The sequence below is a fragment of the Acartia tonsa genome, chromosome 12 (assembly GCF_053477335.1).
Source record: "Acartia tonsa isolate MP-2025a chromosome 12, ASM5347733v1, whole genome shotgun sequence".
NCBI lineage: Eukaryota > Metazoa > Arthropoda > Copepoda > Calanoida > Acartiidae > Acartia > Acartia tonsa.
In genome coordinates, this window is record NC_137271.1 from 16,687,725 (window position 1) to 16,698,684 (window position 10,960).

General features: G+C 29.4%; 1 pseudogene across 1 annotated transcript; it reads left to right on the forward strand.

The window, feature by feature from the left end:
- The first annotated feature begins 58 nt into the window (after positions 1 to 58).
- On the forward strand, positions 59 to 8,522 carry LOC145334333 (uncharacterized; annotated as a pseudogene). The gene is made up of 29 exons (XR_013884810.1): positions 59 to 141; positions 202 to 265; positions 1,016 to 1,189; positions 1,462 to 1,524; positions 1,720 to 1,881; positions 1,962 to 2,342; positions 2,518 to 2,559; positions 2,815 to 2,940; positions 3,017 to 3,112; positions 3,406 to 3,470; positions 3,527 to 3,611; positions 3,700 to 3,789; positions 3,911 to 3,949; positions 4,071 to 4,196; positions 4,764 to 4,856; positions 5,010 to 5,074; positions 5,357 to 5,450; positions 5,552 to 5,593; positions 5,693 to 5,708; positions 5,860 to 5,932; positions 6,075 to 6,124; positions 6,284 to 6,338; positions 6,452 to 6,496; positions 6,564 to 6,690; positions 6,750 to 6,807; positions 7,132 to 7,196; positions 7,407 to 7,514; positions 7,964 to 8,097; positions 8,368 to 8,522. The product of XR_013884810.1 is annotated as an uncharacterized LOC145334333 (transcript).
- The last annotated feature ends 2,438 nt before the right edge of the window (positions 8,523 to 10,960 follow it).

Below are 10,960 nucleotides of genomic sequence, written 5' to 3' on the forward strand. Positions count from 1 at the left end.
AGTTTCTTTCAAGCAGTGATATGCTCTATTTACAACTCTCAATAAATCTATGCTGTATTGGTAAACACTTGTTTTTTTCTCAAAGTGTTTATTTGCAAAATTTTAGATTTTCAGATCTTTGTTGGCCCTGAAAGGATGAGGGTAAGTATAGATTTAATTTAAATTTTTAAATCTTCATTCAAAATAACTTTTCAAATTTAGAGAATGAGATTCTTATTTTCTCTTTTTGTGGTTTGGTGTAGTTTTTCCAATTCAAATGCCCAAGGTAAATTTACATTCAGGATACAGCTACAAAGGGAAAAGTAGGTGGCGGGTAAAATCCGTAAAAGTGTGTGTTTTAAGGCTTAAAAATAGTAGTAGAACGATAATATTCACTAAATATGTGTATTTCTTATTGAAAAGAACCATAGACAATTATTTATAACATAATTTTTTATCGTTCTACTACTGTTTTTAACTAAAAACACACAACCTTTACGGATTTTACCCGCAACCTACTTTTCCCTTTATCTTTTAAACTTTATAAAATGCAAGAAAAGAACAAATATTTCATTAAGGTGACAGAATAGTTATTATCACATTGCATTATAAACAGCTATCCGCGAATGTCAAAATAATTTTGGTTTAATCAAATGTTATGATTTTTATTTTAATATTCTTGGAAAATTATCTGCAATACGATGCTATACATACATAATTTTTTAGTATGGCTGAGAATTGGTTCTAATCCAGCGGATATTAATCAGATTCAAAGCCATACTGAATAATCTGTTCTTATCTTGTCAGAGAGGTCTTGATTATAGGTAAAACCTTCCAAAAATCTAAAACTTACCTTTTTAAAAAGTTTGTGTGCGGCATCCAGTATTCTATTCATTATATGATAAAAAAATTCTTTGTACAAAAGTTTTGTCTAAAGTTAAAGAAAAAATTTGTCAAGTGCTTAGAACTTATGATAGGTTTTTTTTTAGAGTTTTATGAACTAATATCTAAAATTTATTAAAACTTATCATTACAGAAGGTAATTCAGCATGTGATGTCATGAAAGGAACTGTAAAATTGGTAACCAAAAATGAACCTGGAAAATTAAACTCTGAGGAGAAATGTGCTGATGTCTGCTATGCTATACGAAAGTGCTTAGTTTGGGAGTATGATACAAAGAAAAAGAAGTGCAAAACAACTGTATACCAAGGTAACACTTATTGTTTTCTTCTTAAATTTACTTATTCTTGGGGGCATTCATTCAGTTTTGGAGTATACAGTTTAAGAAAGAAATCTTTTAACTTACATTGCATTGTGCAGTTGTAGTTATTATTATATTATAATATACTTTTCATATTTTAAAAACTCATTTTTTTTTATAGTTTTTATAAATACAATGCTTTGTGTTTACTATAAGAAAATTTCTTTATGATATAAGTTTTACAAATGCACTATTAAATAGTTATTTACATTTTTGAATAGAAAAAAGTAAGAAGAAAACATTTTTTGGAATGGGACACTGCAATTTTATCTCTACCAATGCAGGTATATGAATCTTACTTGGGACATTTTAACTTGGTTTAAATCCTTGTCATATATAAAAAAAAGATTATCAATTCAAATTAAACTGGCTTAGATCCTTAACTACTGTTTTATCTACAGTGTTGTAGATATCAGCTTTACATTCTATATTATTAAGCAATTCTGTAAAATTTAATTATTATTGTTATTATGATTCAGCATGTGAGATTATGCAAGGAACTGCTAAATTTGTAAGCAAGACTGTATCTGGTAAGGTTAACAAAGCAGAGAAATGTGCAGATGCCTGCTATGCTAAATCAAAGTGTTTGGTTTGGGAGTATGATGCAAAGAAAAAGAGGTGTAAATTAGAATATTTCCAAGGTAGTAGATTTGCTTTCTATCCATGTTTTACTTTTATCCAAAATCTTTTTTAATATTATGATTGTTTTATACTTTTACAGAACAAAATAAGAAAAACAATTTATTTGGAATGGGCTTCTGTAACTCTTTCACCACAACTACTACTACCACTACAACAACCACTTCTACAACCACCACAACAACTACTACCACTACTACAACCACCACCACAACAACTTCTACTACCACTTCTACAAGCACAACAACTACTTCTACTACTACTACAACCACTACAACAACTACTACTACCTCTACTACAACCACCATATCAACTACTTCTACAACTATCACAACTACTTCTACTACTACTACAACCACCACAACAACAACTTCTACTACTACAACAACCACCACAACAGCTACTTCTACCACAACTACAATTGTAACTACAACTTCCACAAATATCACTACAACTATATCAGGTAATAAGATGTTATGTGTATCTTAGTAAGACTCAATAGATATATTTTATATCAGGATTTTCACACTAACTACACATTTACAGAATAGATTGTACCACACATTTCAAACTAAAAATATGTAATAAACTAAGGTTTAGTATAAGAAGTAATGCTGCTATGATTTTTATTTTTCTAGGGAATGAATGCAGAGATGATTGGGTGCATAATCCAGATACAGGTACAATTCAATAATTATTACTATGGCAGTTACTCTTCCCTTTTATTATGTCTGTATATCCCTCGTTTAGTCAAATGATATGAAAAATTATTTAAATTAAAGAAATATGTTCAGTTAATAGATTCTAATCGATTTTTTGTAATAGTCCCTGCTTGTAAACAAAAATTTCATGATCATACTGAAAGAAATTAACGTAAGACAAGTTTGAAGATAATGGTAATTTTATAACTTATTTGGATTTTAAAATATGTTCAGGATCATGTTACAAAATTTCTAATGAAAGAACTGACTGGTATACAGCAAGATCTAAATGTGCTGATTTGGACACAAATGCTGAACTTGTATCAATTTACTCAAGTCCAGAAAATGAATTTGTTATTGGTACCTATTCAAATTTAATTAAGTAAAAATTTAAAATATCTTGATGTTATAATCCATAATTTTTTTTTCTTCTCAGATTTAATGAAAAACTCTACTGAAATCTATGGATTTTGGTTGGGTGGCAATGATCTAAACCTTGAAGAAACCTGGGTGTGGACTTATGGATCTCTAGGTCAAATATAAATGTTTATTAGTAAAATTACCCTATAATTTCAAAAGTCCGCTTATTAGGGGGAAATATGATGCTACATGGTCAATTTTATTTTGTATTATCAGGTTGGTCTGCTGGTATGTTGATTCTAAGATGATATAGGAACATTAAATTTCTTTGTAGTGTAATAAAATTCATCTTATACTTGTCCTGAGTCAAGGTATTAAAAGGTTTTGTGATTATTTCTTTATATAGCATCATAAGTTTCATTATATGCATTTAATAAAAAACTTAAACATTTTACTTGTTCTTAGTGAATTTTACCTATTGGGCTGTTAGTGAACCAAATAACTATGATGACATTGAAGATTGTATGATGGTAATAATAAAGAAATTATACTAAAATTAAATATTTTATTATCTATGAATTTTTAGAGTAATGTTGAATTAGAATTTAAGTGGTATGATAAACCATGTGATGGAAGGTTTGGCACTTTACCAACAGTATGTAAATTACCAGGTATTGATTGTTAATCACCTCAAATAAAATATTTTACTTACATATTATGAAAATAATATATAAATTTTTGCAATTTGCTTTTGTTAAGGTGGGATTGCTCCTACTACAACTTCAACCACCACCACTGCACCTACTACAACAACAACAACAACAACAACAACAACTACAACTTTAACAGGTACATGGTTTTTAATAAAATGGTGTATACTCTGAATTTATATGAACACACTAGATAAAAATAACATTAAAACTATGCAATTTTATTTCTAACATATGTATATGAGAATTTTCACATTTAGGAAATTGTATAGAGGGTTGGATTGAGTATAAAGAAACAGGTAAATTAATCTCTTTCAACAATAATATCGAATTTACTTATGTTGTATCCATTTGGTTTATAATCTAATAAATTTTCAAAAAACTGAAGTGATAATGATTTAATGAAGTTTAATAATTCAGGATCATGTTACAAACTTTTAAGTGACAAAACAAACTGGTATACTGCAAGATCAGCATGCTCTTCTCTGGAATCAAATTCGGAGCTTGCATCTATAATTACATGTGAAGAAAATGAATTTGTTAAAGGTAAGATCATTAGTCCATACATCACATTGATTATCATCTGACACTATACCCTATAAAAAGTTGTTAAGATATGTGAATTTATTTTACAATTTTCAAAAACAGTGTAAGATAACCAATGTGAAAATAGCCTTTAACTTTAATTAGATAACTTTAAATCCGCATGTATAAAACAGTATATTTTTTATCTGTAGCTTATGATAACAATGCCTAATCAACTAACTGGCTTTCCCATTTATAGGATGCTTTACATATATCCTAGGATTTATTAGGCAACTTTGATTTTAGACTCAAGTATTGATAGGTCTTTTGTCTTTTTTCTGCATTTCTTTCCCTTTGATCCCTAAATACTAGGGAGGCAGGCACTATCATAATATAAAGTAATACATTTTTTTTCTAAAGTTAGATATTTATGAAAATGGTGGTCCAAATAAGTTTTAATCTTTAGGAAAGCTTAAAAATGTCTTGTGATGATTTTAGACTATTTTTTTGACCTCCTCCATCATTCGTTAGTGGCTAGGTGCAATGCACCTGGTATAAGTTAAAGCTATAATGATTCTCTCTGTTTAGAACTGATGATGAAATCCAATGAAACCGGTTTTTGGATTGGTGGTCATGATATTCATCTGGAAGGATCCTGGGTGTGGATTGATGGTTCTCCAGGTTATACACTCTATTTGATTAAATTTTAAAAGGAACATATCTAAAAATGAAATTCATTACTTTCTATATCTTTACTATTTTATAAATCATAAAATGGTTTGCATCAATCCATTTATACATACATAACAGGCTTATTGTAAAGTTTAATTTAAGTCAACTTCACTAATTGGGATGATAGTGAACCAAATAATTATGGAAATGATGAAGATTGCATTGCGGTAAATCAAAATTTTGTTTACAATATTATAAACTGAAATTGGTATTTTTTCACCTTCTCTTTAAATTAATCATTAAAAAAAGTAATTGCCATAAAATATCAATATTTGTTTTTTCCTTTTTGTTTGACACATTTTGATTTTTTGTATGGTGTGTTTAATTATTGAATTATACTTTAAAACAAAAAATAAAAAAGCAAAACTTTTTTCAAAATTCACACAACTTTACTAAACTTTCTATAAAAAATAACTTATTTTGTTCTTGATTTTATGTGGCATTTTTAGTACAAGAAGAATCAATATAATGGAGATTGGAAATGGTATGATTCACCATGTGATGGGAGATATGGATCACTTGGATATATATGTAAGATACAAGGTGATAAATTAAAATTGCTCACATGACACTTATGATAATAGCATTTTAAATATATACAAATGAAATATTAAGTATAAGGTTTATGAAAATATGTTATTCAGGTGAAAGTTCAAATTTCACATTTGAAACATCTTTAAAAGAAGGTAATTTTAATTGATTTAAAAAAAAATCTTTTCTAATTAGTATTCAAATTAAACTTTGTATTCTCTCCTCCTTTTATTTGCAATTACTTGATTTTTCAGGTTCTGAAGATTGCAGGTATAAGTTTTAATAGAATCAAAAATATATATACATCATTTAGCCAAACAGGATCTTTCTTTCATCTATTCATTATATAATTTATAATAAAAAATTAAATAAATTGAACTTAACAGATTACAGTGATAACTAAAATATTGAAATACATTAGATGTGGGCTGGCAAATAGAAATAGCAGAGTGGTTGGTGGAGAAACTACTGAAGTTAATGAGTACCCATGGATGGTAAATATCAGTGAACCATAAATATTATCATATTCTTGTCAAGCTTATTCAAATTTTATACTCTGTTTGGCATTGTTATTAAACTACATTTCAATTGCATTCTAACACAAATGAATTCTAACACAAGAAATTGATAATTCAGGTATTTGTTGGTGGAAAGCAATGGTGTGGTGGTTCACTGTTATCTAATATGTAAGATTAACCATATATAAATTACTAAAATCAGCACTTTTAAAATAATTAACACAAATTTTTTCATAATGAAACTCAAAATATCATAAGATTCAAACAAGCTCACTGCATTAAATAGTCAATATCATAACTAATTATTAAAGTTTACTTTTATGCTAGATGGGTATTAACAGCTGCACATTGTACTCGGGGAAGAGATGCCTCAACTTTTAGGGTAAAATAATATGAGTAATTTTTTGTGTCTGTCAGAAGAAAATAGTTGTTTTTATTATGATAATTCAAATTTTGATCTTTGTATTGAATATTTTATTTAACATGTCTATGCAGGTTGTATTGGGAGAACATAATGACAACTAGTTCAGATAGTCCTGTGTAAGATCTTTTTGTCCTTACATAATTAAATTTTCTTTTATTTTTGTTTCATAATCTTTTTTTGAAGACTTAGACTTGGAGTTCAGAAAGTAATTATGCATCCTTACCATGACAATAACACTGAAAATTATGACATTGCATTGATGAAGCTTGAAGCTCCAGTGGATTTTGAAGCATATCCTCACATTAGACCGGTAAGAATAGAATTTCATAGAGGGTGGATTTTTCACATGATTACATTTAAATTTTTTAGGTTTGTCTGCCAGAGTCTACATGTAGTGATTATTCTGGCTTAGATGCTGTAGCTACAGGTTATCAATTCAAACAAATAATCTAAACCTTAAATACATTTTCTAAAATCATAATCATTATTAAAATATTTACCTAGTTATTTTAAATCTTCATTTCAATTCCCTTAAAATGTCCAAATGTAGACCATCTAAAAATGGTTATTTCATTATTTGATGCACAGAATTAAGCCAAATATTTTATAACCTAAGAGGGTATAAAAAAAAGGGGATGACTGAAATCTTATTTAGGGAGTGTATACATGATTATGCACCTTCGTCTAGATGTAAATTACTATAAAATGAGATTTCAATTTATTTTTTGAGGCTATTAACTTCTTTCAAAAGGATGGGGTAAAACAGTAGAAGGTGGCTCAGAACATAGCAAGATCTTACAAGAAGTAACTGTGCAGGTGAATCGTCTTCATGTTTCTTGTAGTCTACTGCAACTTAGAACTCTAAGGCAATAGTTCTAATACTGCATCTAATAAAACAATGATATAATAAAACAGATGATTATGTTGTCTTTTCTAATATCTTGTTAGTAACTAACTTATTCAACTCCATAAAGTACAAACTAAAGTTTCATAAGCAATTGATTAAGCATGTTTAATGTAATTCAGGTTCTATCCAATACTGAATGCAAAACTGGTTATGGTTATGGTAACACACAAATCATGGATTCTATGATCTGTGCAGGAGTCCCAGAGGGTGGCAAGGATACTTGTCAGGTATAATGTTTCTGCTTTCAATTGCCCATGACCACTTAGGACTTCATCCTTCATTGCTTGCTGTCTGGAAGGTTAAAGTCTTGGCAAGACCCAGACTTATTAAAGGATTAACAAAAATGAGAAAGTTACTTCATTGAATATTTTTGGAAGTAGATTTCACACAATTTTCTTCTTTATGTCAATGGAAAGAGCATAAACATATTTTACTGAAAATATTTATTATGAACATTTCTGTATAATCATTATTAAAGGAGTTACTTGAAATAATTTGAATAATTTTAGATTTTCCCTCAATATTAAAAGCTATGATCAATAATAATAAATTCATGTGATTAATTGTTTTGAAAATATTAAAACCGATACCTTTAGGATTATTATAGGGCTAAAATCTTTCATGTCTTGCTGTCCTTACCAAATTACTAGGAAAGAATATATCATCATTAATTCAGGGAGATTCTGGAGGCCCATTAGTAGCATCTAGGTTGGGTGATGGTGTCACTCCTGGACAAAACTATGAAATTGTTGGAGTCACTTCCTGGGGATCAGGTTGTGCACAGGCTAATTATCCTGGAGTATATGCAAGGTATGTATTTAAATGTCCTGGATAGTTCAAATTAGAATTCCACCTTCACTGGACTGTACCCTGTCCCTTATCTCTGTGTGGGGCCTTAAATCTGCTGGATTAACTCTATAGACTCTATGTATCTGTACCATCATTTTAATGTAGCGAATTCTAATATGATTGCATCTTTTAATGACTTTTATGAGCCAAGATACAAAAGATAATTTTGCTTTATCTTCCAAACAATCAAATGCACATCTTCCTTATTTTTAATTAAAATATACATTTTAGAGTGACAGCTGCCCTAAACTGGATCAAGAAAACAATTTCCGGATCCAAACTTTGTTCAAAAGCTTGATGGAATCTTTAATTGTTTTTTTTTATATTAATATTATTGCATAATTGTTTATTGAAATTTTGCTTTGAAATACATATATACTTTTTAATACTAGTAAAATTAAAATCCATAAACCAAATTTATTTTTAAAACATTCTAAAAAACATTAACACACTCTTGCAGTAATTACAGTTGTGAAATGTGTAATCATAGGGTTGGTATCCTGCAACCCTAAATAGAACCTGAATATCTGGCTATACATTTGTACCAACCATCACCCACAGAATAAATTTAGAGTAAACAAGACTACTGAAGTTTCTAGTGAACTTGAATAGTCTTTATGGTTGGATTAAATGTTAGCTCACCATAACAAACTAATTTTGATAATAAAGTGCATGATTATACAGATACATGTCCTTCAGATAGTCAACCTTTTGATTGAATGATTTTTGTCCTGAAATCCTAACTGTGCAGTGTTACGATTTGTTTCTGTTTTTGATCAATTCATTTTTATATCTAACTATAAATGTTGCGCAGCTTACATAGCACCAGTAGGAACCATTTTTAATATCTTTAGTTAAGATGCAGTGCTAGAACTTACACCTACCCTTCACAATTTGGTTGCACGTTTAGATTTAAAATGATTTTAATATCTTTACAGTCAATAACGTAACCATAAAAGATTGATTAAAAGTAACTACAAGCAAAGATTTTTAAATAAAGGACAATGGATTTAGGATATACATGGATATATTGACAGGGTAAATTTGTCATCAATCTACTTGCTAATATCGACCTCATTTTAATCTTCCTGGACACAGTGTTGCCAACATGAAAGTATCTGTTATAGAAAATTGCAGGCAGGAGTCAGCCATGTACAGAAAATGTCGAGAATCCTTCTTCATCAATAAATTTGAAACAAAGCACCTGGGGCTGAACAGAAAAATTTAAAATTATTGTTATTGTTATATATTTTTGTTAATGAAAGTAAATTTTGCTAATACATGTTGTTTTTTCTTGTAACATAATTTATACCTATTTGACTTGCAAATTGCAATATTTTTTTTAAAAATGCTAACCCAACCAAAATTTTGAATATTTTCTTCCTTGTTGTTGTATAAATTCTTACCACTGTTGAAAAGTTTGACCGCCAATTTTCATCTGCTAACCCTTCCCCCCCCCCCCTTCCATTACAATAAATAATTCAGTTGTACATAAACTCTCAAACAATTAGGTACACCATATTTCAAAGTAAAAAGATTTGGATTTTATTTTGTTTTTAAAAATCCTTTTTTTCAAAGTTCTTAATATTTTTAACTTGTTTTTTGTTAAACTTTTATTAATTTTAACTAGTATGAAGCTTGTTGTTTTCTTAAGAATTTTTGCAAATATGGTTATTATTTTATAGAATTGAGAAGGCTTGAATAAAGCGAAATATATTTTCTACAAAGAAGTGTGTTCTTCCATGTGTAGTTAGCTCTAGCCGCGCGTTTTTTGAGATTTATAGGACAGTTTGTTAATCCAGTAGGAGTTGGGGGGATGAAGTAAATGGGTGGAAATTGAGTAGAAGAAACCGTTATTCTAGCTATTTATGATTCTGGAGCAGCATCCAAGTAATAATCCTTATATAAAAGTAACAGGATTTATCTTTCTGTCTGTTTATGTGCACTAGACCTTTTCATGAAAATACACTTTATCGAATTTCAGTCTTCTGCTAACCTAAAAAGTTACTTTAGGAGCCTAGAAATACATGTACAAAATTTCAGCTCTCCATATTTACTGGCGACCTAGCGCCAGGCATGTAAAATATCAACAGATAACGGTAGCACGGTGGTTTTAACAATATCTCAGCAATGTGCAGGTTTTAAGCTCTTCTGCATATTTCAATTTAAACACATAAGTACAAAGATATATTATCCCAAAAATCTTTTGTCAAAGTCTACTCTACACCTAGCGCCAGTCAGTTTTCTAAAATCATGCATTTTATACCTGTGAAAATAGAAATCGTCAGCGCTAGGTGTAGAGTAGACTTTGACAAAAGATTTTTGGGATATTATATCTTTGGCCTTATGTGTTTAATTTGAAATATGCAGAACAACTAAATTCATCTTCCAAGCCATTCTCTGAGCATTTAATTTTTTTTTGTTAAATAACGGGATTTCAAAACTGCCCTTTGAAAAGGCCTAAAAAATATCTTTTTTGTCACTTTTTTCACTGCTTATAATTACAACTTATTAAGATATTATGCTCAGTTAAAAAAAATCGGCGCCTCCAGCACCAAAACCGGCAAAAAATGGCAGTTAAACTTCTGTGCCCCTGCTTGCCCCCCTCTTCGGCCAACAGTAGTTATCTCAAGAAGTAAAAGAGATATCAACACACAGAAAGAAAACTTTTTTAACATAACCGAACAGATTGTAATGTAATGTTTACAGATTTCTTTTTGGGACTTTCCTTTTAGGGGCTTGTGGAGCAAAAGACCCCCCAAAACACTAAAAATATGAGTTCTGAGCTTATTTTTAAAGATATCAACCTGATTTTTTTTGTAAA